The sequence below is a fragment of the Macaca nemestrina genome, chromosome 10 (assembly GCF_043159975.1).
Source record: "Macaca nemestrina isolate mMacNem1 chromosome 10, mMacNem.hap1, whole genome shotgun sequence".
Lineage (NCBI taxonomy): Eukaryota > Metazoa > Chordata > Mammalia > Primates > Cercopithecidae > Macaca > Macaca nemestrina.
The window spans coordinates 37,434,567-37,460,822 of record NC_092134.1 but is presented as its reverse complement, the minus strand read 5'-3'; the positions used below and the strand labels follow the sequence as shown (position 1 = coordinate 37,460,822).

The window sequence follows — 26,256 nt, the reverse complement described above, 5'->3', positions numbered from 1 at the left end:
CTAATCAAAAGTCCTTCTCCTTAGCCCTCTCCCTACTCCCAGAATTGCTTATTGCTCAGTTTGACAACCTGCAGTCATTTCTTTGTTCTTGGGATGGCAAAAATAGTTGACCGTGTGTGTGTGTGTGTGTGTGTGTGTGTGTTTGTATACAGACATACAGACACACTTTTTTCACATATATGTATGTGTGAAATGTGCTTTTTGGGCTTATCACAAATTCATGAGCCCTAACTTCAGTTTTATCTCCAAACCAATGCTCACCGACTCTATTTTTGCTTTTTTGAGACAGGGTCTTTTCTTGTTCCAGGCTGGAATGCAGTGGTGCTATCTCCACTCACTGTAGCCTCAACTTCCTGGGTTCAAGCAATCCTCCTGCTTCAGCCTCCCAGAGAGCTGGGACTACAGGTACATGCCACTATGCCCAGCTAATTTTTGTATTTTTTGTAGGGATGGGGTTTCACCATGTCCAGGTTGGTCTCAAACTCCTGGACTCAAGCGATCTGCCCACCTCGACCTCCCAAAGTGCTGGCATTGATTACGGGTGTGAGCCACTGTGCCTGGCCCATCAACTCTATTTATTCAATTTTACCTGGATTAAAAAAATATATATTTCTTACAGTGGCTGTCTCAGAAATTCCCTAGGCATCTCAATCAACCTACCCACTTAGTGTGATTCTAATTCGCTGGTAGGGTCCTCTGGAAAATCTTTTCTCCATTTCAAAATCTTTTTCATCTTCCCACTGCTTTCTCTGAGAATCAAGTGAGAAACACTGGGAGAAACCTTGACTGATGGCTCTGCGTCCCAGAGCCTCTGTGACCTCAGGCGAGAAATATAACTTTCCTGAATCTTGCTTGCCTTATTGTGGTATCTACATCTCACGGAGAGTTCATGCAGTCACGCACTGAAGAGGCCAGTTCTTCCTGCTGCACCTTCTCAACAAATATTCTCAACCCTGTTCTCTCATGTTTCCCCTTGGAAACTTCTTTTATTGATTATGTTTCCTTTAAAATATCAGTTTGGCTTCAAATCTCCACTACTGACTAACTGTATGACTTTGAGCAAGATACCTAGGCTCTCACCTCAGTTCCCTTATCTGTAATGAAACTAAAAATGGGACCTATCCTCATGTAGTGGTAAGGATAAAAAGAGATTATGCATCCAAAGCAGTTAATGATGTCTGGTACATGATTAATAGTAAATTAATTAATCCAATAGATAATTCTTTTTTTCTTTAGAGAATAGTAATAAATTACTATTAATTAATAGTAAATTAATCCAATAGATAATTCTTTTTTTTTTTCTTTCACTCTGTCACTCAGGCTGAAGTGCAATGGCACGTCACTGCTCACTGCAGCCTCGACCTCCCAGGCTCAAGAGATCCTCCCACCTCAGCCTCTCAAGTAGCTGGGACTATGGGCACGTGCCACCACACCTGGCTAGTTTTTAATTTTTTTTTTTTTTTTTTTGTAGAGACAGGGTCTCACTATGTTGCTCAGGCAGTCTTGAACTCCCGGGCTCAAGTGATCCTCTTGCCTTGGCCTCCCAAAGTGCTGGGATTACAGGTGCGAGCCACTGTGCCCGTCAGATAATTCTTATAGAGATATAGGATCTATGTCTATCTGAGAAATGGTGCCAGTCCTCAGGGAACTTACAGTCTTGTGAGGGAAACAGAGAAGTAAATAAAAGATTTGCATCCATGTGATGTGCTGTAACAGAGGTATACATAAAGCACCGTGGGAACACAGAGGAAAGGTGAAGGCAACACAGGCTGAGGGAATCAGGTGGGATCCACAAAGGAGGGGTCATTTAGCGATCTGAGCCAGATCGTAAAAGATGAATAGGAGTCTGCAAGTTGAAGAGGAGGGCAAGGGGCTGGGTGTGGTGGCTCACACCTGTAATCCCTGCATGTTGGGAGGCCAAGGCGGGTGGATCACTTGAGGTCAGGAGATCGAGACCGGCCTGGCCAGCATGGTGAAACCTCATTTCTACTAAAATACAAAAATTAGCCAGACGTGATGGTGCACGCCTGTAGTCCCAGCTACTCGGGAGGCTGAGGCAGGAGAATCGCTTGAACCTGGGAGGCCCAGGTTGCAGTGAGCTGAGATTGCACCACTGCCCTCCAGCCTGGGTGACAGAGTGAGACTCTGTCTCCAAAAAAAAAACAAAACCAAACAAAAAAAAAAAGAAAAAAAAAGAAAGAAAAGAAAAGGAGGGCAAGGAAGGCAAATGCTGATTCCAGCTCAATCTTTAGACACTTTCCCCAGTGCATCTTTTTAAAATAAATTTTTCATAAATAAATTGTGGTAAGAAACACATACCATACAGTTGACTGCTTTAGGTATTTTGGGTGTACCGTTCACCCCCACTGCATTTTACGTTTCTGCATTGTGTGGGAGCTCTTACTGCATCCTGGAAATGCTACGCTCTCTGATGCCTCAGTGCCCCTGGCCCTTGGCCAAGCCTGTGTGGCCTTTCCCCACCTTGTCCATCTAGATTCTGACAGGCTTTCTTGTCCCACTCCCTCCAGACAGTTAGGTACTCTCTCCTCTATGCTGCCTCTTTGCATATATTTCTATTTTGTGCCTATCACAGTGCATCATTATTATTATTTTTTCCATTGGAAAAGGATTTTATTTCACCATAAAAATACAACTAGAATAAACATCATCTTTCCTAATGTGAATGTTACAGTTATTTTTAAGTATTTCTGAGCTTCACTTTGAAAAGCAAACGATTATAAAATTTAACAAGTTTGCAGCCTTAAATCTGTTTGAGACATTCCATGTAAAAATAATTTAGTGAACAGCCTCTTCTCTTTTTTTTTGTGATGGAGTCTTGCTTTATTGCCCAGGATGTAGTGCACTGGTGTAATCTCGGCTCACTGCAACCTCCGTCTCCCGGGTTCAATCTATTCTCCTGCCTCAGCCGCCCAAGTAGCTGGGATTATAGCTGGGATTATAGGTGCCCGCCACCACACCTGGCTATTTTTTGTATTTTTAGTAGAGATGGAGTTTCACCATGTTGGCCAGGCCGGTCTCAAACTCCTGACGTCAAGTGATCTGCCTGAGTCAGCCTCCCAAAGTGCTGGAATTACAGACATGAGCCACCACGCTCAGCCACAAAACAGCTTCTTAAAAAAATTATTTGTTGATATGCTTGTCATCCGTACTACTAGAGTCTGAATTCATGGACAGAGGATCTTTATCTTCTTATTTTTATTTTTGGCGCCCCAGAACAGTGTCTAGTACATCATAGATGCCCTAATCAGCGTTTGTGGAATTGACCTGGAGGACATTCCAGGCTGTGGGAATCCTATGTGAAAGGGCGCGGCCCATGTGGGGAATGTGAGAAATTTAGTGTGCCTGAGTGGACACTGAGTGGAAAGCAGTTGAAGGAGATGAGGCAGAAGAAAAGCTGTAGAGTCAGGTTGGATAGTGATAGGATCCCAGGTTGTGGAAATGCCTAGCTTTGGAGGTTGAATTTTGTCCTATGGGCATAATGAATCATAAGAAGTTGTAAAGCAGAATTATGACATGGTTAAAATTGCATTTTGACAGACACTTTGGAGGCATTGTATAGACTAGAGTGGGGAGAGGCTGGTGGCAGCATAATCAAAGAAAAGAAAGACAGCAAGGAAATGACTAAGACAGTAGGTGTGGGAATGGGAGGTAAGTTTGGATACAAAAAACTTATTTTTTAAAGTTAGAATAGATAGGGTTTGGAGACCATCTGGAAGAGGAAGAAAGAGTTGTTGAGGGACAAATAGAAGTTGGGGAAGATTTTCAGGTGCCTAGTTCATGAAACTGAATGATTAGTGACATTATTCACAAAGATCTAGAAGAGAGGACTGGAGAAAGTTGGGGCAGATAGATCCATGTTGAGGGTGGAGATAGGGAAGGAACGGAAAAAGAATGAGTTTAGGATCAAACACATTAAGCTTGAGATGCTTAAAGGCTATCTTAAATATATCCTGGAAATATTCTGACACTTAGGAGAAAAGTTGGGGTCACAAATAAAGTTTTGAGAGTTGTCACCCAATGGCAGTTGAAATTAGGAGGGCTAGATGAAACTTCCCAGGGACGGTGTGTAGAGTGAGAAGATGATCAAGGATAGAACATGGTGGAAACATCCATAGGTACTGGCAGTTGGAGGAGCAATAACTTGCAAAAAGATTATTAAGGAGAAGGTAGAGAAGGAGGAGAAAAAAAAAAAAGAAGCCAAAGGATGAGAAAGTTTCAAGCAGTTAACAGTGTCGAACAATGCAGAATGCTCAAGTCACATACGATGGACAATAGGCCTGTCAATCAGGAGGTCATTGGTGACTTTTGTGAGAACAGAAGCTGGAGAAATACAGGCCCCAATGGTGTACTGTCCTACTGTTTATATCTCTCTTTCATCTCTTTAACCAATAATCATTAGAGCCATAGTTCTCAAACCAGTATGAATGTGTGAGGTTTGCAATTTCTAACATCTGTGCAACCTCCCCCCACCATCCCTCCCCATAAGCTATCTTTCATTGAGAACCACTACAATAGAGCATGAAATATTGCTTATTCTGCAAAAGTTATGAATTATCTTCTTGGGAAGAATCTCATATTCATTCATTTATTAGAATCTCATTCATTGATTGGCTCACTCAACCAACAAATGTTAGTAATAATAATTCTAATGTTTATGAAGCATTTGTAGTTTTCAAAATGTGGTCACCCCTTAGCCAAACATGTAAGGTCTTTCGTAGCAGAGCCCTAGCCTACTTTTCCAGTCCTTCCTCTCATTATTCTCTTGCATATAGCCCTTGTTCTAATTAATTGGGACAATTTCTAGACACACCCTCCATCTTTCTTGTTTCTTTTCCTTTATTAATTTCAATATTGAAATCTTTCTTCCCATAACAATCTTTCAAAATTCTACATGTCCTTCAAAACTTATATCAAATGTCACCCTTAAGGGTTGCCGCAATTCAACCATTTGGGGTGGTTAGCGTGCTCAAGGTAGGAGCTCTGTTGGTATCTTCCCCGTTAAAGACAGAACTTTTGACATACAATGATATTCAGAAAAGAAAAGTGGGGTTCAGCACCCTTCCCTCTGCCACCCCCTCCCATCTCACCAAAGGTGAAGCCACGGCAGTCACTACACTTGCCCATCTAAGGGACAGGTCCACCTTCTTTTAGAAGTCATTCCTTATTCCAATGCAGTTGAGTATGATTTACCCTTTCTTTGTAACCCTCCTGTGCTTTAAAGAAACACTTCTTCTTATAGCTCTGATTGCATTCTTCTTTGCATTAGACAACTGGGGGCTTTCTTTGTCTATCACACCAGTCTGTAAGCTCTTTGAAGTTGAGCATGGGCCTTACTCATCTATCCCCTGCAGTGCTTAGTGGAGGCAGACTTGAGTTTAACTCCTAGCTGAAATTTGTTTTACCTTTCTGAGCCCCACATTTCTATTTTACCAGGTTTTCTTGAGGACTAAACCAGAGATAATGTATATCACTAGCACTTAGTAACACATTAGCAAATGGTAGATTACAGCTGCTCAAAAATGACCCTTGAACTGAATTAAAACGCCATGATGTAAGCACTACTTACAAAGGACAATGGAGGAAAACAGCATAGGAGACATTGTTTGAAAGGCTAACGTGTGTATTTAAGGCAGCATTTATTTACCCATTCACTTACTCAGCAAACATTTAATGGGCACCCGCTATGTGCTAAGTACTGTGCAAAGTGCCAGGGATCTAACTTGAATAAAATAGTCTCGGTCCTTGAAGAGATCCCAAATTTAGAAGAATTATTCCAAGATTTTTAAAAATCGTAATACCGAGGAAAGTAAAGATTTTGCCTCTAAAACATTGAGGTTCTAAGGAGAACATCTTTATAGTCATACAGTTATGGTAATCACTGTCTCTACATTAAATTTCCTAATTTTTTTCTTCACTTGGTTTTTATTATGAGAACATTTAGGCATTTTTCTCTTAAAGTATCAAAGCACTATTGATTTATGGTTTGTTTCTAATTAAGAAATAATTCATGTGGATTGTATAATATGCAATATGAATATATCAAAATGCTATATTCAAAACTGCATAGACATTACTTAAAATGAATTCACATACTCTAGTATGAAAATTGTATAATTTTGAGATGATGAAACCTACAGTTACTATATGACTCAGTTAAGTCAGTTTGGTTCTTAAAGCAGATAGGAGAGATTTAGCCAGAAGAAAGATATTATAAGAACCCCTTCTATGGTAATATATGGTAGTCCACCACTTCTATCTCTTCCTCTAATAGAAAATGCAAGCATTTTCAGGAGCTGACCTGTCCCTTCTACCATATATTTTTAAAGCTATACTCATTTCAGGAATGGCCAGAGAAGAATGTGTTTCTGTTGTATGTGCTAGTAGATTTCTGTCAGTGTGACTTCTCACATAATTACAAGATAAAGATACCATTTGGAAACTATGCAGAACTAGCTCCAGGCAGAAGGCCCTGACATCTTCCATGGCATACTTTTTCAAGACCCACACCGAGGTCTGCCTTGCATACTTACCTTCTGAAGCTTGATAGCAGTCAATATCTGACACATACAATCTACATTTCTTATTTTCTTCCAAAATGCAAACATATTTTCTTCTTGTTTGGAAGGAGAAAGGATCTCTTCATGTTCTGGTTCAGTTCTGATTCCCCAACATATATTTCTTACTAATTGTTTATTCTAAAATGCAAGCCAAGAACTTACTTTTTCACAATAAATGTCAAAGTTACGACCCAGAGTGACATAAGTTCTTAACTTCAGCTTTGTCTCTTTTTTTTTGGTGGTGTTGTTTGTTTGTTTTTTGAGACAGAGTCTTGCTCTGTCGCTCAGGGTAGAGTGCAGTGGCGTAATCTTGGCTCACTACAACCTCCGCCTCACAGGTTCAAGCTATTTTCGTGACTCAGCCTCCTGAGTAGCTGGGATTACAGACGTGTGCCACCACGCCTGGCTAATTGTGGTATTTTTAGTAGAGACAGGGTTTTGCCAGTTGGCCAGGCTGGTCTTGACCTCCTGACCTCAAGTGATCCATCTGCCTCAGCCTCCCAAAGTGTTGGGATTACAGGCGTGAGCCACCATGCCCATCCTGTCTTCTTGTTAGACCAGTTGAACCATCATCATATACTATTATGCTGACATTAATTATTCTTTTCATTATAATTTTTAGTGTTCACAGCTGTGGTGAACTGTCCTTAAGAGCCAAAATACTACATTGAGTGGTAACCAGGTGTATTTAGAAGCTGTGTGGCCTAGGTGGTAGATCATTCATCATTGGAGTCATCATTTTCCCCCTAAAACATCTCCCCTAACCTGCTCTCACCCACAACCATGGTGGCAAAACAAAATTATTAAAAATGTCAATTTAATTTCCAGATATTTTCACAAGAGTTCATCAATAATGCATGAGACTTGCTTTGAATAGTACTTTTTTTTTTTTTTTTTGAGACAGAGTTTCACTCTTGTTGCCCAGGCTGGAGTGCAATGGTGTGATCTCGGCTCACTGCAACCTTCGCCTCCTGGGTTCAAGTGATTTTCCTGCCTCAGCCTCCCGAGTAGCTGGGATTACAGGCATCTGCCACCACACCCAGCTAATTTTTGTATTTTTAGTAGACATGGAGTTTTACCATGCTGGCCAGGCTGGTCTCAAACTCCTGACCTCCGGTGATCCACTCGCCTCAGCCTCCCAAAGTGCTGGGATTACAGGCGTGAGCTACTGCACCTGGCTGGTACCTTCTTTACTCAAGTGTTCTACTGGAAGAAAATCTATGGTAACAGTGCAAAAGTTTTGAAACAGATAAGGTAGAGTAAATGAGTACTTTACAAAAGATTTCACAACAGATTCCCTTCAAGTAATGAATTTAGATAATTGCTGAATGTGATAGAAATTTTATCTATAGTTACATGTTTGCAGCAATACATCTGAAAGTGAAGCAGGGCCCCTGGAGCATTTATAGAAGAGGATGCAATGCTGCTGTGTAGGACTTTCTAGCAGGAAACACACCTGTTAATGAAACGATAGATGGACACATTTTCAAATATCTTGTGCATGCACAAGGCTCTAAAACTAATATTTGTATCAATCACAAAGGCTGACAATAAATACAGTTGTTTGAAAATTTGCTGTAAGATTTCTTAGAAGACAGAAAATAAAATAGAGACAATATAATAAAGTTGGTAAGAGCACAAGCTTGGGAATCAGACTAACTGACTAGATCCTAACCAGAACTAGATTCCAGTGATAAGGCTTATTATTTATAAGACCTTGTGAAATTAACTTCTTCAGCTGTCAGTTTTCTCATTAATGAAGGAAGCCACAGGGATGTTTTGTGAGGATTGAGATCATGTATGTAAATACTTAGAAATGTATCAGGCATCTAGTGGCACCAAATGCTAAAAAAAAAAAAAAAAAAAAAGGATATTATTATCTAGATGAAACATATTTGTATAAAAATGTTCACTACCCATTCATTCATTCACTCGCAACTTTACCAAAGGGTTATCGAACTTTAAGGTTAACATGAACTATGCTAGGGGCCGAAGATACAAAGATGAGTACAAAAAGTCATATCTCTGGAGTGAGAGAAGTATAGATAACAACAGGGCAGTAAGCATTATACCCAAGGTAGTTCAGGGTGCATGAGAATACAGGAGCAATGAACTGCCTCATTGCAGATATGGTTTTTTTAAAAGGAAACGAATGATTTGACTGGCTTTCAAAATAGCCTCCGTGCCTTTGTATCAGAGAGGAACGCTGCTTTCTTGACTACTCTAAGTTCTATGGAATTAAGTTACTCTCTTGTTATATGTTCCTTTCCTTGGACAAAAAAATTTAACCTATTGGCCAGGTGCAGAAGCTCATGCCTGTAATCACAGCACTTTGGGAGGAGGGCGAGGCAGGCAGACCTCTTAAGGTCAGGAGTTCGAGACCAGCCTGGGCAACATGGCGAAAGTCCGTCTCTACTAAAAATACAAAAATTAGCTGGGTATAGTGGTGTGTCTCTGGAATCCCAAATACTCAGGAGGCTGAGGCAGGAGAATCGCTTGAATCTGGGAAGCGGAGGCGGCAGTGAGCTGAGATCGTGCCACTGCACTCCAGCCTGGGTGATAGAGCGAGACCCTGTCTCAAAAAATAAATAAATAAATAAAAAATAAAAAAGTTAACCTGTTACTCTCATTTTGTGGATCAGAGTATGTTGAAAAAAAGAAGAGTATGATCTATGGTCCTGCTGCCCAGAAATATCATGTAGGACAAGAGTCACAGCGGTCAACCTGCATGAATATAAAAAGTATACAAACACAAGCACAAAACAGGAACATAATGGAACCATTATGGCTCCCTTTATTCTGAAGGGATTGCTATAGCCTTCGATGGTGGAGTCAAAGGAGGTAATTGCTGCCAGTTTATCTTTATTCCCACCTTCCGCTAGAACTCTGGGAGTCTGCCTGCCTTCCACTGAGGGAGTGATCTGTGATCTCAAGCTTGCTGTTGAAACCACCAATGGAACTCAGCATCTTACCCCTTTGAAACTGGCCTCCTTTAATATTACCTGATGGCTCCGACTTTTGTTATTTTGTTAGTAAAAGCTACACTGGGAGAAAAATACCCTAAAAGTATTTGCTCCTGATTTAGCTTTTCTAAAAACAGAACTCAAAGTTCAAGGCCCTCAGCTGGGAAAGAAGCTGCTTGTCAAGATCTTTCACCACGACCCCGGCGGCCACTCCCTCGGCAGCGCCTCCAGGCTCCCAACATTGTTTTCTCCTGAAAAGGCCAAGGCCCTACAGAATTTCTGAGGGGGATTTTTAATAGCAAAGTCATTCCAAAAGCTGCCCAGCTGCCTGCTGAATTCTTAGAGCAAGGGGAACTTAAGGGAGATGATTTCGAGACACAGCTTTAAAGAGGAAAGGACACAATTTGAACTGTTATATATAAATTAAGTGTGAAGTTAAATAGTAGATACAATGAGATCTTTTATATTATTTTTCTTTTTGGCACTGTTTTCTTCTTTCCTTCTGCTATCAACTATTTTTGCTAGTGGATGAAAAGCTATAAAAAAATAAGAAAAAGTTGTAAATGTGCTTTACTCTGTGAAAGGCCATATGGTACCCCTTTACTATCCTAGGGAACATTTTTCTGTTGGTCCGTGCAATGTTATATACATTATGTTCAATGGTAGCTAGTTCCACAATATTCAAGGTATATTTAATTTCAAATAAAATTATGGCCAGGCCTGATGGCTCGCCTGTAATCCCAGCACTTTGGGAGGACAAGGCAGGCAGATCACTTGAGGCTAGGAGTTCAAGACCAGTCTGGTCATCATGGTGAAACTCAAAATACAAAAATTAGCTGGGCGTGGTGGTGCAAACCTGTAATCCCAGCCACTCGGGAGGATGAGACACAAGAATCGTTTGAACCCGGGAGGTGGAGGTTGCAGTGAGCTGAGATGATACCACTGCACACTAACCTGGGCAACAGAGTGAGATTCTGTCTCAAAAAAAAAAAAAAAAAAAAGCTTGAATCAGTCTAATAAGAAAACAACCTGAATTATGATTTGCCTTTCATTTACTGAAGTTCAGTGTCTCCTGAGTTTTTGTACATCCTACCCAAAACAGGGGTAGGATGCATGAGATCTGCCTCAAAAGCTTTAAAAAATAAATGTACAGTATTTAAGTATGCTTCCTGTCTTCTACACACATTTAAATACATAATGCAAATAAATACAAAAGTCATAGCCTTTATTTTATTTTATTTTGAGACAAAGTCTTGCTCTGTCGCCCAGGCTGGAGTGCAATGGCATGATCTCAGGTCACTGCAACCTCCGCCTCCTGGGTTCAAGCAATTCTCCTGCCTCAGCCTCCTGAGTAGCTGGGGTTACAGGTGTGTGCCACCACGCCTGGCTAATTTTTGTATTTTTAGTAGAGACAAGGTTTCACCATGTTGGCCAGGCTGGTCTTGAACTCCTAACCTCAAGTGATCTGCCCGCCTCAGCCTCCCAAAATGCTGGGATTACAGGCATCCAGCCATAGCCTTTATTTTTAATGCTTTACTATGTGACTGCTGCTCAGCGTCCCTATTTAATTTCTGTATCATTCCTTTCCTGTTTCTAGTTGTAGCTGGGCCAGTTACTATTTATTCCTGGGTATATCTAAGAGATCTTACGCAGCTAAAAAGCCAATTTTATATTCTTGATTTGCTATTTCAATTAAAACTGAAGAAAACACTTTTGCATATACAGACAAATTTTATCATGGGAAAACTTGGGTACACCATTCTCTCACTCCCTGCTTCCCTTCCTCTTTTCTTTTTTCTTCCCTGCTGCTCCTCCTTCCCTCCCCTCCCCTCCCTCCCCTCCCTCCCCTTCCCTCCCTCCCTCCCTCCCTCCCTCCCTCCCTCCCTCCCTCCCTCCCTCCCTCCTTCCTTCCTTCCTTCCTTCCTTCCTTCCTTCCTTCCTTCCTTCCTTCCTTCCTTCCTTCCTTCTTTCCTTATTTTTCCACCTGTTCAGCCTCCTGTATTTCCAGTCTATTCAGCCACCTAGCCAGGAATTGGAGTTATCCCTAGCTCCTTTTTCCTTTGGAGAAATAAACCCTATTGGCTGTGTCTATCTTCAAGCTCACCTTTGAACTGATGCGATTCATCCTGCCGTAATCTGTCATGCTCCCCTTTTTCTTCATACTACTTATTATAGCTTTTAATTACATATTTACTTGGGTAAATTTATTTAGAGTCTATTTCCATGGGGAGAGAGACTATTTTGTTGCATAGACAGTGACTAGAATAGGCCTGCCACATGAGAGGCACTGAATAAATCTAGGTTGAGTTTTTTAAATTGAATGATTTGTGTCATTTAAGAAATCTTTCTTAATAATTGATGATCTTTTGGCCTCCAATAATCTTGTTCTGATTTCTCACTTCATTGCTGTCACTATAGTACATTGTGAAGGGCCAGAGGATGGGAACCACATCTTTTTATTGCTGTATCCCGCAAACCTAGGATAATGCCTGACCCATTTTAGCAACTCACTCATCTTTGTTGCATCAGTAAATGAATGTGCCTCTTAATAAGCAACAACCATGAAATGATTTTATGTTTTGATGAACCTCCTAGAAGGTCCATACTACTCTTTATAGGTTTCTATTAATAGTATCTTAACACCACAGGATTGCAACTGAATACTAGAAACAGAAAACCACCCCTACAAATCTATGGTAGACTCAACTGGTCAAAACAAAGCAGATTATTCTGCACCTTTCCAGAGCAAGGCTATATCCTACATTTAATGCTTCAGTCTGTCCGGCTTTATTATTTATGTTTTTTAAGAAAAGTTCTTTCCAGGCACGGTGGCTCACACCTGTAATCTCAGTACTTTGGGAGGTTGAGGCCGGAGGATCAATTGAGCCCAGGAGTTCAAGACTACCCTGGGCAACACAGCAAGAGCCCGTCTCTACGAAAAATAAAAAAATAAAATTAGCTGAGTGTGGTGGCATGGGCATGTAGTCCCAACTACTCGAGAGGCTGAGATGGGAGGATTATTTAAACCCGAGAGGTCAAGGCTGCAGTGAGCTGTGATCATGCCATTGCACTCCATTCAGCCTGGGCGACAGAGCAAAAACCCTGTCTCCAAAAAAAAAGTTATTTTTTCTAACTTGATAGGAGACATTCTCCACCCATAAGTACTTTTCACTGGCAGCAAAATTTCTTTCATATGAATGAATCTGAAATTCCTTTCACCCAATTACATCTAACTGGAACTCTTCTAGGAAAGCAAATTATTTGTTGCCACACCTCTACTTCCCCCTTACACCTTTTGAGTATTTATAGAAAGTTGCTGCAGTATCCTTGAGAAATTTCCTGGTTAATCTGACAATATTTATCATCTTTCACACTTATTCATTAGTATCTCTTTTCTCGATGGTTTTGTTGGCCTATCTGGAATATTCTCCAGTCATTTCCATCTTTCCTGTGCTAAGATTCTTTAGGATGAATTCAGTTCTTTAGATTCAAATGCTAGATGGTTATTTATCAGTAAGCAGACCCTTACAAAACTAAAGACGTTTACTTTAAAAAAAAAAAAACTAGGTTCTTTAAAAATTATTTTTGCCTTTAAAATACATATCTTATTATTTCTTCCTTTGGGTTTTGATTCTATTTTCGTTAACTGGGTCACAGTGTGTAATAGAATTCTTTGGATCTTTGTAGGTCATTGGATCTTTCCAGTCAGACCAACCTGGGTTCAAATCCCAGCCTTGGCACTGACCAGCTATGTGAACATGGGCAAATTATGTACAATCATCCCTCCACATCTGTGGATTCAGCATCCATAGAATCAACCCACTGTGGATCAAAAATATTTAAGAAGAAACCCAATAAAAACAGCAATACAACAATACAACTAAACACTACAGTATAACAACTATGTACACAGCATTTACATTGTATTGGGTATTATAAGTAACCTAGAGATGATTTACAGTATATAGGGGGGTGTGCATATGTTATATGAAAATACTAAGCCATTTCGTATAAGGGACTTGAGACTCCATGAATTTTGGTATCCTCAGGGATCCTGGAACCAATCCCTTGAGGATACTGCCGGTGGAGGAATAGGGACAACTGTAATCAATTTAAGTCTCGGTGTCTTCATTTGTAAAATAGAAAATATGCTACCTAGCACATAAGGATTGCTAAATTACCTAGCACGCTCTCTGATCCATGACAGCCATTCACCAAATGCTCCTTCTCTTCTTTATGCTCCTTCTAATTATGTCCAGACTTTCTGAAGATTTACATATTTTCTAATTGTTTGCTTGATTATTACATATCCTCATCAAAAGAGAATGGTATACTATTTATTTATTCAGTGAATTACTGAATTCCACTTTCTGCTTGGAAGACATTTTAGGGAATTTCATGACCTCGTCCACTTCTCTTCCCAAACATGACTGATTTTTATGATTCATAAATTTGTAAAGTTTTGGCTGGGTGTAGTGGCTCCAGCCTGTGATCCCAGCACTTTAGGAGGCCAAGGTGGGAGGATCACTTGAGCTCAGGAGTTCAAGACCAGCCTGGGCAACACAGTAAGACCATGTCTATACTAAAAATAAAAAATTAAAAAATGAGCTGGGCATAATGGCACATGCCTGTAGTCCCAGCTACTCAGAAGGCTGAGGCGGGAGAATTGCTTGAGCCCAGGAGTTTGAGGCTGCAATGAACCATGTTCATGCCACTGCACTCCAGCCTGGGCAATAGAGTGAGAGTCTGCCTCAAAAAAAAAAAAAAAAATCGTAGCTTCTCCTTTTTTGGTGAATTTTAATATGCATTATTTAATCTTTTTAAAGGATTGCCTTAGTATGATTATTATGTTATGACATATCTATTTTCTCTATTTCTCTTACTTCTTAACCCTCTGCTTTTACTTTATGGATTAAAAAAAAAGAAAAGAGCTGAGATTAAAGTTTCCCAACTATTACTGCCAAGTTACTATTCTATTTAAAGTGTGATTTCCACAAACAGTTACTTCATATTCATTCTATGCTGGAATCATTCACAGTTGTTTCAATATAAAACAAGGATGTCTATGTTGCTTATATGGTATAAAATGAACTTGTGTGACTTTGCCAAACCTACAATTTGAAAGAAAAAGCCCACAAGTTACTATTTGAAGAGATCTCAGTGACCTTTGGGAAGGAATGGACTGGTTTACAGGCATGAGAATAAACAAATGAAAGGTGCTTATGTGGTCTTACATGTGTAATTGTGGTAAGGTATTCTGGATTTAATTACTGTAAAAATTGTACTTGAAAGATAGACTGAAATGAAAGCATCACTATACAAGAGGTAAAATGAAATAACTGTTCAACAGAGATCTTTGCAAACAGAAATGCAGAGACTTCCTGAGAACATCACAAGAAGGAACTGTTTGAGTAGAGTATGAAGAATGGCAATAGAGACTGAGGCAAGAGAGTCACCCACCCAAAGCACCTGCATTTCCATCAGTTGAGGAGTTTTCACCTAAGTTAGAAAGAAGGAAAAAAAAAAAAAAAAAGATCTGGATGATATAACCCTTTTTTTACAAAGATGGCTGGTTCATTTGGGTAGGTAGCCATGTAACCAGATGCTATCTTGGTAAATGCTTGGTTTGGGTTTTAGGGCAGAGAGACCAAGTTTATTTTTATTCATTCTGTGCTAAAAGGCAATTGACTACATTTATTTTGGCCCATCAGGGAAGAAGGAAGGGCATGTCAATCTTTCAAGAGGTTGTTTACTTTGACAGAGAATGAATTCTGCTTTCTTTTCCATTTTCTGATTTTTCTTTTAATATGGAGAAAGACTATGTAATAGTTAAAAATATGTGTCTTGGCATAAAAGTCAATAAATTTATTGTAAAGGAATTAACTGTTTATTTCCTAAAAATAATTCTGTTCTACAGGCATTTCTTTAAACACCTGTTTCAAACGGTGTGTTCTTCTAAAAGGAGGAATTTTTTTTTTTTTTTTTTTTTTTTTTTTTTTTTTTTTTTTACTTAGGGTCTCACTCTGTTGCCCAGGCTGTGTAGTACAGCGGCATGATCATGGCTCACTGCAGCCCCAAACTCCTGGGCACAAGTGATCCTCTTGCCTCAGCCTCCTGAGTTGCTGGGACTACAAGTGCATACCATCATGCTCAGCTAATTAATTTTTTTTTTAAGAGAGCTTATGCTAGAGACAAGACTGCTATAAGCAGTGGTTTTCAAATGCTGGCCAGGAGACCAAAAGACCAGAATCACCAACGATGCTTTTAAAAGGGATGCAGATTTCTGTCCGGATGCCCTGTTGGAGATTCTGATTCAGTGTATTCTGGGCAGGACTCTAAGATTGCATATTTTCAGTAAGTGCTCCCTAGTGATTGTGACACACAGCCAGGTTTGGGAACCAATGACTAGAGAGAACAGCTTGAGGTGAGAGAAGTGGGGCTGTGAAAGTGGAGGCAAGGCCTTGTCCAAACCATTTTACTTTTGACTCAGAGTCTGAGTCTGACTTCCTGATGAAAAATGACCTGAGAGTTTGAAACTGGCCATGGTGAGAATGTTTCAACCACAGAAATTGCCTAATGGTGTGAATCAGGTCAGGGTTCCCTCCCATCACGAGCCCTGCCGCAAAAGCCAGGATACACCACTGTCTAGGAAGGTTTTCTTTCCTTCCTTCTCTTTCTTTCCTTCCTTCCTTCCTTCCTTCCTTCCTTCCTTCCTTCCTTCCTTCCTTCCTTCCTTCCTTCCTTCCTTCCTCCCTCCCTCCTTCCTTCCTTCTTTCTTTTTTCTTTTCTTTTCCTCTCTCTCTCTCTCTCTCTCCCTCTCTCTCTCTCTCTCTACCCACCCCCCCCCCCGTTGCCCAGGTTGGAGTGTAGTGGTGCAATCTTGGTTTACTGCAACCTCTGCCTCCCAGGTTCAAGTCATTCTCCTGCCTCAGCCTACCAAATAGCTGGGACTACAGACACCCTCCACCAAGCCCAGCTACTTTTTGTATTTTGATGGTGTTTCACCGTGTTGGCCAGGCTAGTTTTGAACTCCTGACCTCAGGTGATCCGCCCGCCTCAGCCTCCCAAAGTGCTGGGATTACAGGCGTAAGGCACCACGCCTGCTCTCACATTTTTTAAATATGCCTGCCATAGAAAAATCTACCTGTGTTATAGATTACCAAAGTCACATAGGTGACTTTAGAGGTTTCAAGTGAGTTACTCTAAAAGAGACTGTCCTCTTTTAGAACAGAGAGATGAGATTCCTCAAAGTACCTCAGTACACAGTGAGAATTACATTCCCCTTTTTCTTTCTGTGCCTCAGCAACAAGTCAGTTTGAGCCTCCATTTCTGTTCCCAGCCCTAGGTTCAGCTGGAGAGATTCATGTTTTCCCTTGTGTTTACAGACCTTAAATGCACTGTCCTTAAAATTTTTTTTTTTTTTTCCAAAGCTGTAGAAATAAATTCAGTTTCAATGATCTCCACTAGTCTTAAAAAAACAAACAACATCCCTGGAATCCTCAGAAGTGATTTCTTGGCATGGAAATGTGTAGTTGATTGTGCTGGGTCCAACAGTAGACTCTGATTAAGGTTGAAATAAAGAGGAAGTGAGAACAGGGATGATTTAATTGCTCACAAGAAATAAATCTATTGGCTAGAAGATTTGGTTCAGGGCCTTATTTCTTCAGGGTTGACGAATTTATAACCATTAAGTAAAAATGTGCACTTAAGAACCATAGCATTTAGCATGGTGCTTCTCAGGAGAGTGGGAGGAAAAAGTCTCCTAGAACATTCATGGAACCAGTAAGTCCTTGGCTTACCTGGCAGGAAGCTAGCTACCTAACTGCAAACAAAACCCCAAGATTAATGCTATCAATATTTGTTCAATGAATCAACACGCCCAGGTAAGTATTTTATTACATGTAAGGTAGATGCTGTGAGGAAAAACATTATCAATTTGTTTCATTTTCTAGATCAACTCATTAAAAACGACTGAGATTAGAAAGCTGGAAAACTGGCTGGGCCTGGTGGCTCACACATGAAATCCCAGCACTTTGGGAGGCCGAAGCGGGTGGATCACTTGAGGTCAGGAGACCAGCCTGGCCAACATAGGAAAACCCCATCTCTACTAAAAATACAAAAATTAGTTGGGTGTGGTGACGAGTGCCTGTAATCCCAGCTGCTCGTGAGACTGAGGCAGGAGAATCATTTGAACCTGGGAGGCGGAGGTTGTAGTGAGCCATTGCACTCCAGCCTGGGTGACAGGGAGAGACTCCGTCTCAAAAGAAAAAAAAAAAAAGAAAGCAGGACAAACTGTGTTTCAGCAATTTTACAGGAAAAAACAGAAATAGCCATCTAAGAAGTAGGGAGGGATATTTTCAAAGAAGTCTTCCCTAAATTTTCCTCACTCACCCCCACAGTCTCCCTAAGGCACTTGCTGTATCTTTTTCATTGTACTTTCCTCTTGTAAAGTGGATGGTAATAATGTTACCTACATCGAAGTGATTTTGTGAAAGTTAAAAATGTGAAAACATACACAGTCCTTTGAATAGTGAACAGAAAATAGTATGCACTCAATATACGTCAGCTATTACTATGATATTGTCATCATCATCACCACCACCGAGTACTGAAATGATTGTTATTATACATTTCTCTCCATCTAGAACGTAACATCTCTTAGGGAAGATCTTTTCATTTTCACAGACTTAGTGTTTACCACAGTGCTTGGCACAGGGGAAACACTCAATAAATATTTTCTGAACTAAACTGAGCTACAACTTGTGTGCTTCTAGTAAATTTATCTCAGCTGTTGCTTCAGGTTTTCAATGGTTCGTTTCTTGGTTTTTTTTTTTTTTTTGAGAAAGTCTTGCTCTGGAGGCTCCCGGGCTGGAGTGCAATGGCTCAGTCTCAGCTCATTGCAATCTCCACCTTCCAGGTTCAAGCGATTCTCCTGCCTCAGCCTCCCGAGCAGCTGGGATTACAGGTGCCTGCCACCATGCCTGGCTAATTTTGTATTTTTAGTAGAGACTTTAGTAGTTTACAAACATGTTGGCCAGGCTGGTCTTGAACTCCTGACCTCAGGTGATCCACCTGCTTTGGCCTCCCAAAGTGCTGGGATTACAGGTGTGAGCCACCACACCTGACCCAGTTCTAACTTTTGAGAAGATGAAAACTAGGAAAGAAGAGAGAGAAGGAGAGAACGGCTGTCTTATGTTCATTGCTGGCAGTCCAATAGACTAGATTGCCCAAGCCTAGTTAACACTACGTTTATGATTATTTCACTGATAGAAATGTAAGGCTCATTATTTCCTTGATATGCATTTGTAGCCTCTAACACTTGGAAATGGGGAACAAATATATAGAAAAAAAATCTAGCATGTGTCTTCCCAAGTAAAGTCTTCACACAGATATGGTCGGTATAAAATAACGACACTTTCCAGTGTGTGCCATAGAACACGGGTCCCAAAAGATGCTTTGAAAGAAAAGCATTCTGTAGTTAAATTGAAGAGAACTCAAAACTCCAAAACAGGTTTATAATAAATATTAGCATATTAGGCTCTCAGACATCCTGCAGTGAAGAAACCTTTGATTAATTTATTTCCTAAATTTGAGGGCCATAGCAAAATTTCCCCTCACATAATTTCTATTAACATTTCATGGAATTAGAGCTCTGCAGATCAAACTCTGGAAAATGCTGTACCACAGAAACATATTTATTCAGATTTCCATTTTTTCTCAGTAAACCTCTATAAAATTTATTCTAAAATATTCTAAGTCTATATGCACACAAATAGAGATGTAAACCTTCGTTAATTTGGATGTTTGGTTAACTAGGCTGTTCTGGCTAATTCTGAAAAGTTTAACTGTAGATTAAGTGCATAGAACCCTTGTTGAAAAGTGTTCAATAGCACTCTCAACCTTAAAACGAAAATTTTTTTTAAGGGGTATTTCTCTGCTGCCCAGGCTGGAGTGCAGTGGCGTGATCCTAACTCACTGCAGCCTCGAATTTTTGAGGCTCAAGCGATTCTCCCTCCTCAGCCTCCTGAGTAGCTGGGATGTCAGCTGTGCGTCATCGTGCCTGGCTACTCTGAACCTTTAATACGATTCAAAGCTCTGAGGTGGGATCAGAGGTTCTGCATTGCTAATCAGCAACCAGATGATGCCAGTGCGGCTGGTCTGCAGACCACACACTGAGTAGCAGGTTGCTTTTCTGCCTTGGTAAGCACAGTAAAATAAATATAATACAATTGTTATTTTGAATAACATTGTACATGTTGTTGATGGAACCACATACTGAAATAGTTTAAATTTTTAAAATATCACCTTGTTTTCTTGATACTACCTTCCTCATAAAAGTAAAGTGGGAAATAATGGGAGAAAAACATCTAGCTATGAGAATATCGCTATCAGACCTCACATGAAATCTGGTAATTATAGGTACTTAATAAATGTTAAGTATGTTAACTCATTTGTCATAAGCTTTATTATCAGTGATAACTGAAGCAGTGACAAAGAGGTGACATAGGGATACATCTACTAAGGAGGGAATTAATGATATGAAAATATTACTAAAGAGTAATGAAAATGCTCTCAAACCTACTGCCAATCAAACAACAAATTACGGAAAGTATGTAGGTAGAGAGAAGAACTGGATATGCTAATAAATGTTGGGATCTACTGCAGGCTCAGAAAAAGAGAAGAGAAGAACCAGAGTAATATTCTGGAAGCAGGTGCCAGTAAGGAAACCTAAACTAGGGAAGCAGACACAGGCATCTCTGCCCCAAATGTATCCTGGAATAGTCATAAAGTGAATGGAGATAGGCTTTCCTAGGGAAGCCTACCCAGGGATCAAGGAGCTGTCTGGAGAGGGAAAGAAAGAAATAAGATCTTCCCTAAGAACCCACCAACCTCCTATACATTATACTAAAAGAACTAAATTGGTATTGGTTATTTGCTTTTATTATTATTATTATTTTTTTTTTTTTGAGACAGAGTCTCGCTCTGTCACTCAGGCTGGAGGGCGGTAGCGTGATCTTGGTTCACTGCAAGCTTCGCCTTCCGGGTTGACGCCATTCTCCTGCCTCAGCCTCTCGAGTAGCTGAGACTACAGGCGCCGCCACCTCGCCCGGCTAATTTTTTGTATTTTTAGTAGAGACGGTTTCACCGTGTTAGCCAGGATGGTCTTGATCTCCTGACCTCATTATCCGACCACCTTGGCCTCCCAAAGTGCTGGGATTACAGACGTGAGCCACCGCACCTGGCCGGTATTGGTTATTTTCATAGTTTTCCTACTTGGTGCATTAAGTACCATCCAGGTATTTGTTAACTAGGAATGATTACTAACATGACTTAGTAGTAGTGGTTTTTAGCTTCAAGTTTTTCAGTAGACAGATGTAGGTGAATCCATAACAACATAAGGGGATCAGAAACTTGTTACAATTATGTTAGAATTACAGACAAATATGTTACAATTACCTTATTAAGTTTCAGGGCATTTTTTTTTTTTTTTTTTTTAAAGAATATCTTAATGTGTTCTTGATGGAGTTTTCCTTGAAATGACTTTGGAGCCTTTGGTCTTCTGGTACTTGGGTATTACCTATAAATATACTTGGCTATATCTATAAATATCAACCAGGCAATTATAGTAGATGACGCACATGGACTGATGATCAACTACTTGTTGGTAGTTCAACTCCAGAGTGATTCTTGCTCCCTGACTGAGATGTCTAAGATGCAGAGACTTTCAGCCAGCCACTTACCTGCTCTACTTCCCTCATCCTCACGCTGCTTTAGCTACCTCCTCGCTCTTTCCTGGAAAATGCTGTGCCACAGAAACATTCTGATCTTTCTTCAGTGGTCAGAATATGCTCTATTCTTTCTCCCTTCTGTTCTTTTTTGGCAAATCCTGTTGATTTTTCTCTCTGCTGGGAATCTCTCTACTCGTGCTTTGTTAATTTCCATTAAACTTCAGGTCTCAGGTTCTCAAAACTCAGAACACACCACTCTTGCTAACTGCCCCTCTGATGTGCTCCCCTCCACACTCTGTAACACGATATTTATCATACATCTGTGTACAAGTGTGTGTGTGTATACCGCTAGTTGCCTATTACACCTATGTGTATATATACATTATAGATAACTCACTAGACTTTGTTAACTGTGTCAAAAGACTGTGTCTCTTTTGCTTATAGTTATAATTCCCAGGAACTAGCACACCTAGCACATAGTAGCACTGAATAAGAATGTATCGTGTGAAAGAATAAGCTTTAAAAAATATTCTAACTGATCAAGTCCATTGATGAATGCTCATTTTCGTGGATTGAAACAATAATAAAAAGTCATGTGTGTTGTTAATTTTAGCAGCATTCTCACAATTTGCTTATGTTTTTCACAGACCGGGTAGTTTGGGAACGAACACCTATAAAACTTGTTTTGCGCAAGTCTCTAGATGAGCTGTATAAGTAATAGTCACTACTAACAAGAGGTCACTTTTTTCCTAACTCTTCTTTCATACTCTTTTTATAAAACTCTGAAGCTATGAGCATTCTAGGATTTAAAAGCTAGGGATGGTGGCCTTTTTACATTTAGTAAGAATATGAGCCATAGTTTGAACATAGAACAGTAACAAAAAACAAAACTAAAAATAAACAAAAAGGTATTTATTTTGACTCCAACTTTGACAGTAAACCTTTTCTTTTTTCTCTTTTTAATTGGTCAGACTTAGGCACTATGAAAGGGCTTTATCTGTTTTAATTCTTTGTACATTTACTTATCTTATGACTTTACAAAGCCAAACAATTTAAAAATCAGTAAAGTAAAATGCAATGAATAATATGCAATGCTTTGAAATTAATCTGAGCTATACATCATTAAAATACATTGCAAATATATCACAGTATACCAATTGAATTATTGTGATAGCACCCAGTACCCTAGAAAATAAATACCAACATTTTTAGGTTGGCAGTTAAGGCCCTCTAAAATCTAGCCCCAATCAAACCTTCAACATTTTCTTGCACTATTCCTCCTGGTATTCTACTCTTTATTCTAATGGAAGTGACTAGCTGTTTGATACACCAGCACATAGAAGAGGCTCAAATGTTAGTAAAATGTTAGAAACTGACTTTGTTAACCAATGTAAAATTTGGCGGGGGTGGGGGGGGTATGCTTTATTTAGATTAGTGTTTCTCAAACTTCACTGTGCATCAGAATCACCTGAAGGACTTGTGAAAACTCGGATTGCTGGGTTCCATTTGCAGAATTTCTGATTCAGTTGATCTGTCTCAGGGCCCTAGAATTTGCAAGTCTTAACACATTTCTCAGGTGATACTGATGGTGCTGGTCGAAGAACCACACTTTGAGAATCACTAGTTTGCTTGCTCACTTCAACTAAAGCTGAGTGCCGAAAGTGCAAGTTCAATATGATTTGAGCTGCCTTTGTGTAACACAAGAGCGATCTTTTGAAAACTAAGTCAGATCATGCCAGTTCTCTGCTGAAAACCCTTGCACTGACTCATCATTTTACTCCAGGTAAAAGCTGGTGAGCTTACAGTGGCCCATCGTACATATTATATTTTCTCCCCTCCCAGTCACCTCTCTACTCTCATCTCCTGACACCCCCCAACTCTCATTCTGATGCAGCCACACTGACCTTTATTTGCAGCCACACTGCTATGTTATTTCCTCTGTCACATCAGGCACCTTCCTGCCTTAAGATGTTCACTTTAGGTATTCCCTCTCCTTAGAATGTTCTTTCCCCAGTTAACTCTTTGGCAAACTTCTTCACTGTCTTCAAATCTTAGCTGAAATTTCACCTTCCCAGTGCTGGGGCCTACCCTCATCATCCTGTCCCGTACTGTAGCCTGCCACTCCTCTTCCCACCCCAAGCCCTTGGCTCCCTGGATCCCTTCTCTCTTGGTTTTATTTTTTTTTCTTTGATGATAGTAGCCCTTATGAACTTCTCACATACTGTATATTTCACTTATTATATTTCTTGTCTGTCTCCTCTATCAGAATATAAGCTCCTTGAGGGCAGGGATCTTTGTCTTGTTCTCTGATGCATCTTAAGCACCTGGCACATAGGAGGTGTTCAATAAACAGTAACTGGATGAATGAATACATGAACACATTAGGTATACTGTAGAGTGTACTGTTTCAAGGAAATGCTATATAACAGTATCTTTTTGAAACTGTTACCTGTTGCCCTACAAGTCAGTTAACTTATCCAAGTTAACGACAAATTATTTTTCTTTCCTCTTTTATCTGTGTTGCAGGAAGTCAGGGACCCTGAATGGAGGGACTAGCTGAAGCCGCGGCAGAAGAACATAAATTGTGAAGATTTCATGGACATTTATTAGTTCCCCAAATTAATATTTTTATAATTTCTTATGCCTGTCTTTACTGCAATCTCTGAGCATAAATTGTGAAGATTTCGTGGACACTTATCACTTCCCCAATCAATACCCTTGTGATTTCTTATGCCTGTCTTTAATCTCTTAATCCCGTCATCTTCGTAAGCTGAGGAGGATGTATGTCACCTCAGGACCCTGTGATGATTGTGTTAACTGCACAAATTGTTTGTAGAGCATGTGTGTTTGAACAATATGAAATCTGGGCACCTTGAAAAAAGAACAGGATAACAGCAATCTTCAGGGAACAAGGGAGATAAGACTTTGGACTCTGACTGCCGGTGAGCTGGTGAGCCAGATGAACAGAGCCATATTTCTCTTATTTCAAAGGCAAATAGGAGAAATATCGCTGAATTCTTTTTCTCAGCAAGGAACTGAGAAAGAGAATGCGCCCTGAGGGTAGGTCTATAAATGGCCCCCTGGGGGCGGGCGTCTTTTACAGTCGAAGCCAAAGGGATGAAATAAGCCCTGGTCTCCTGTAGCACTCCCAGGCTTATTAGGATGAGGAAATTCCCGCCTAATAAATTTTGGTCAGACAGGTTGTCTGCTCACAAACCCTGTCTCCTGATAAGATGTTATCAACGACAATGTGTGCCCAAAACTTCATTAACAATTTTAATTTCGCCCCATCCTGTGGTCCTGTGATCTCGCCCTGCCTCCATTTGCTTTGTGATATTTTATTACCTTATGAAGTATGTGATCTCTGTGACCCACACCCTATTCGTGCAGTCCCTCCCCTTTTGAAAATCACTAATAAAAACTTGCTGGTTTTATGGCCCGGGGAGCATCACGGAACCTGCCGACATGTGATGTCTCCCCCTGACACCCAGCTTTAAAATTTCTCTCTCTTTGTACTCTTTCTCTTTATTTCTCAGACCAGCTGAGACGCTTAGGGAAATAGAAAAGAACCCACGTGAATATCAGAGGTGGGGTTCCTCCGATAACCTGCTTAGTAGTTCATACATTCTCATTTTTAGACATTTCTACTAGTGGTCTGAGGCTATGGGATACACACATATATATATCTATTCATTTAAACATATTCTGTACAAAATGGTGTCAGGACTAAATATGTTCTAGGTTGAAGCAATATTATAAGCAAACCATTTTGTTAGCACATGGAGATTAGGATCCTATATTTTAGGCCCCAAGGAGCTACAGATTTTAAGGAGGTAATTATCTTTAACATAAGGTATTTTTGATCAATGAAGAGTAGACACTCTATAGTATTATTTTCCACCTTCTGGCTTATAGGACATGACGGTTATTATAATACTAGTTTTCAGTTTTATTTATTTATTGCTATTTTATTTATTTATTTTTTGTTGTTGAGATGGAGTCTCGCTCTGTCACCCAGGCTGGAGTGCAGTGGCGCAATCTCAGCTCACTGCAAGCTCCATCTCCCGGGTTCACGCCATTCTCCTGACTTAGCCTCCTGAGTAGCTGGGACTACTAGAAGGCACCCGCCACAATGCCTGGCTAATTTTTTGTATTTTTAGTAGAGACAGGGTTTCACCATGTTAGCCAGGGTGGTCTTGATCTCCTGACCTCGTGACACGCCCGTCTTGGCCTCCCAAAGTGCTGGGATTACAGGCGTAATCCACTGCGTCCAGCCTCTTTATTGTTATTTTAAAATATAATATTAAAAATAGAGACAGGATCTTCTTCTGTTGCCCAGGCTGGTCTCAAACTCCTCAGCTCAAGTGATCCTCTCACCTCAGCCTCCCAGAGTGCTGGGATTACAGATGTGAGCCACCCCACCTGGCCTAGTTTTCATTTCTTGAGGGCTTACTCTATGACAGGCAATGTGCTAACCCTTTTATCTTATATAAACACTTTGTCTCATATAGTTCTCATTACACTACAGGTAGGAATTTTACATATGAAGAAACTGAAGTCCAAAGAGCTTCAACAGCTGGCATAAAGTCACACAGCTGGCAACTGGCAGTGAAGGCATTGAATCTACATCTGTTTGAAACCTATTAAATATTACAAAGTCTGAGTACAAACAAGGAGCAGGAGTAAAACAGGATGCTGGGAGAAATATTATGTCACAAATCCACATTTGGTGCTTGGTGTGGAAAGTGAGCAGTACTATATTTTATCTGCCACTATTTAAGAGAAAAAGCTTTTAACAAGCAAGCCCATTCAAATTGCACGTTGATATCTTCTCCCTGACGTTAAAAAATATTTTTAAAGAGCAATGTAGTTTTTCCTTTAACAAACTCACAAATAACCCCAAGGTTTTAAATGCTTGTTTCCCATTGTAGTGCTTTCTTCCTGTCACTGTTTTTGAGCTAGAACATGGAGTCCTTGCTAGGGAAA

At 40.2% G+C, this 26,256-nt stretch overlaps 1 protein-coding gene and 1 long non-coding RNA gene across 4 annotated transcripts in view; one reads left to right on the top strand and one right to left on the bottom strand.

Moving 5' to 3' along the window:
* Window positions 1-24,037, top strand: part of LOC105483671 (uncharacterized) — a 154,995-nt gene extending 130,958 nt beyond the window's left edge. The window contains exon 4 of the long non-coding RNA XR_011608954.1: window positions 23,801-24,037. This is a non-coding gene — a long non-coding RNA (uncharacterized lncRNA). The remainder of the gene's footprint in view (window positions 1-23,800) is intronic.
* Window positions 1-26,256, bottom strand: part of LOC105483672 (netrin 4) — a 121,813-nt gene that overhangs the window by 25,999 nt on the left and 69,558 nt on the right. The window lies entirely within an intron of this gene.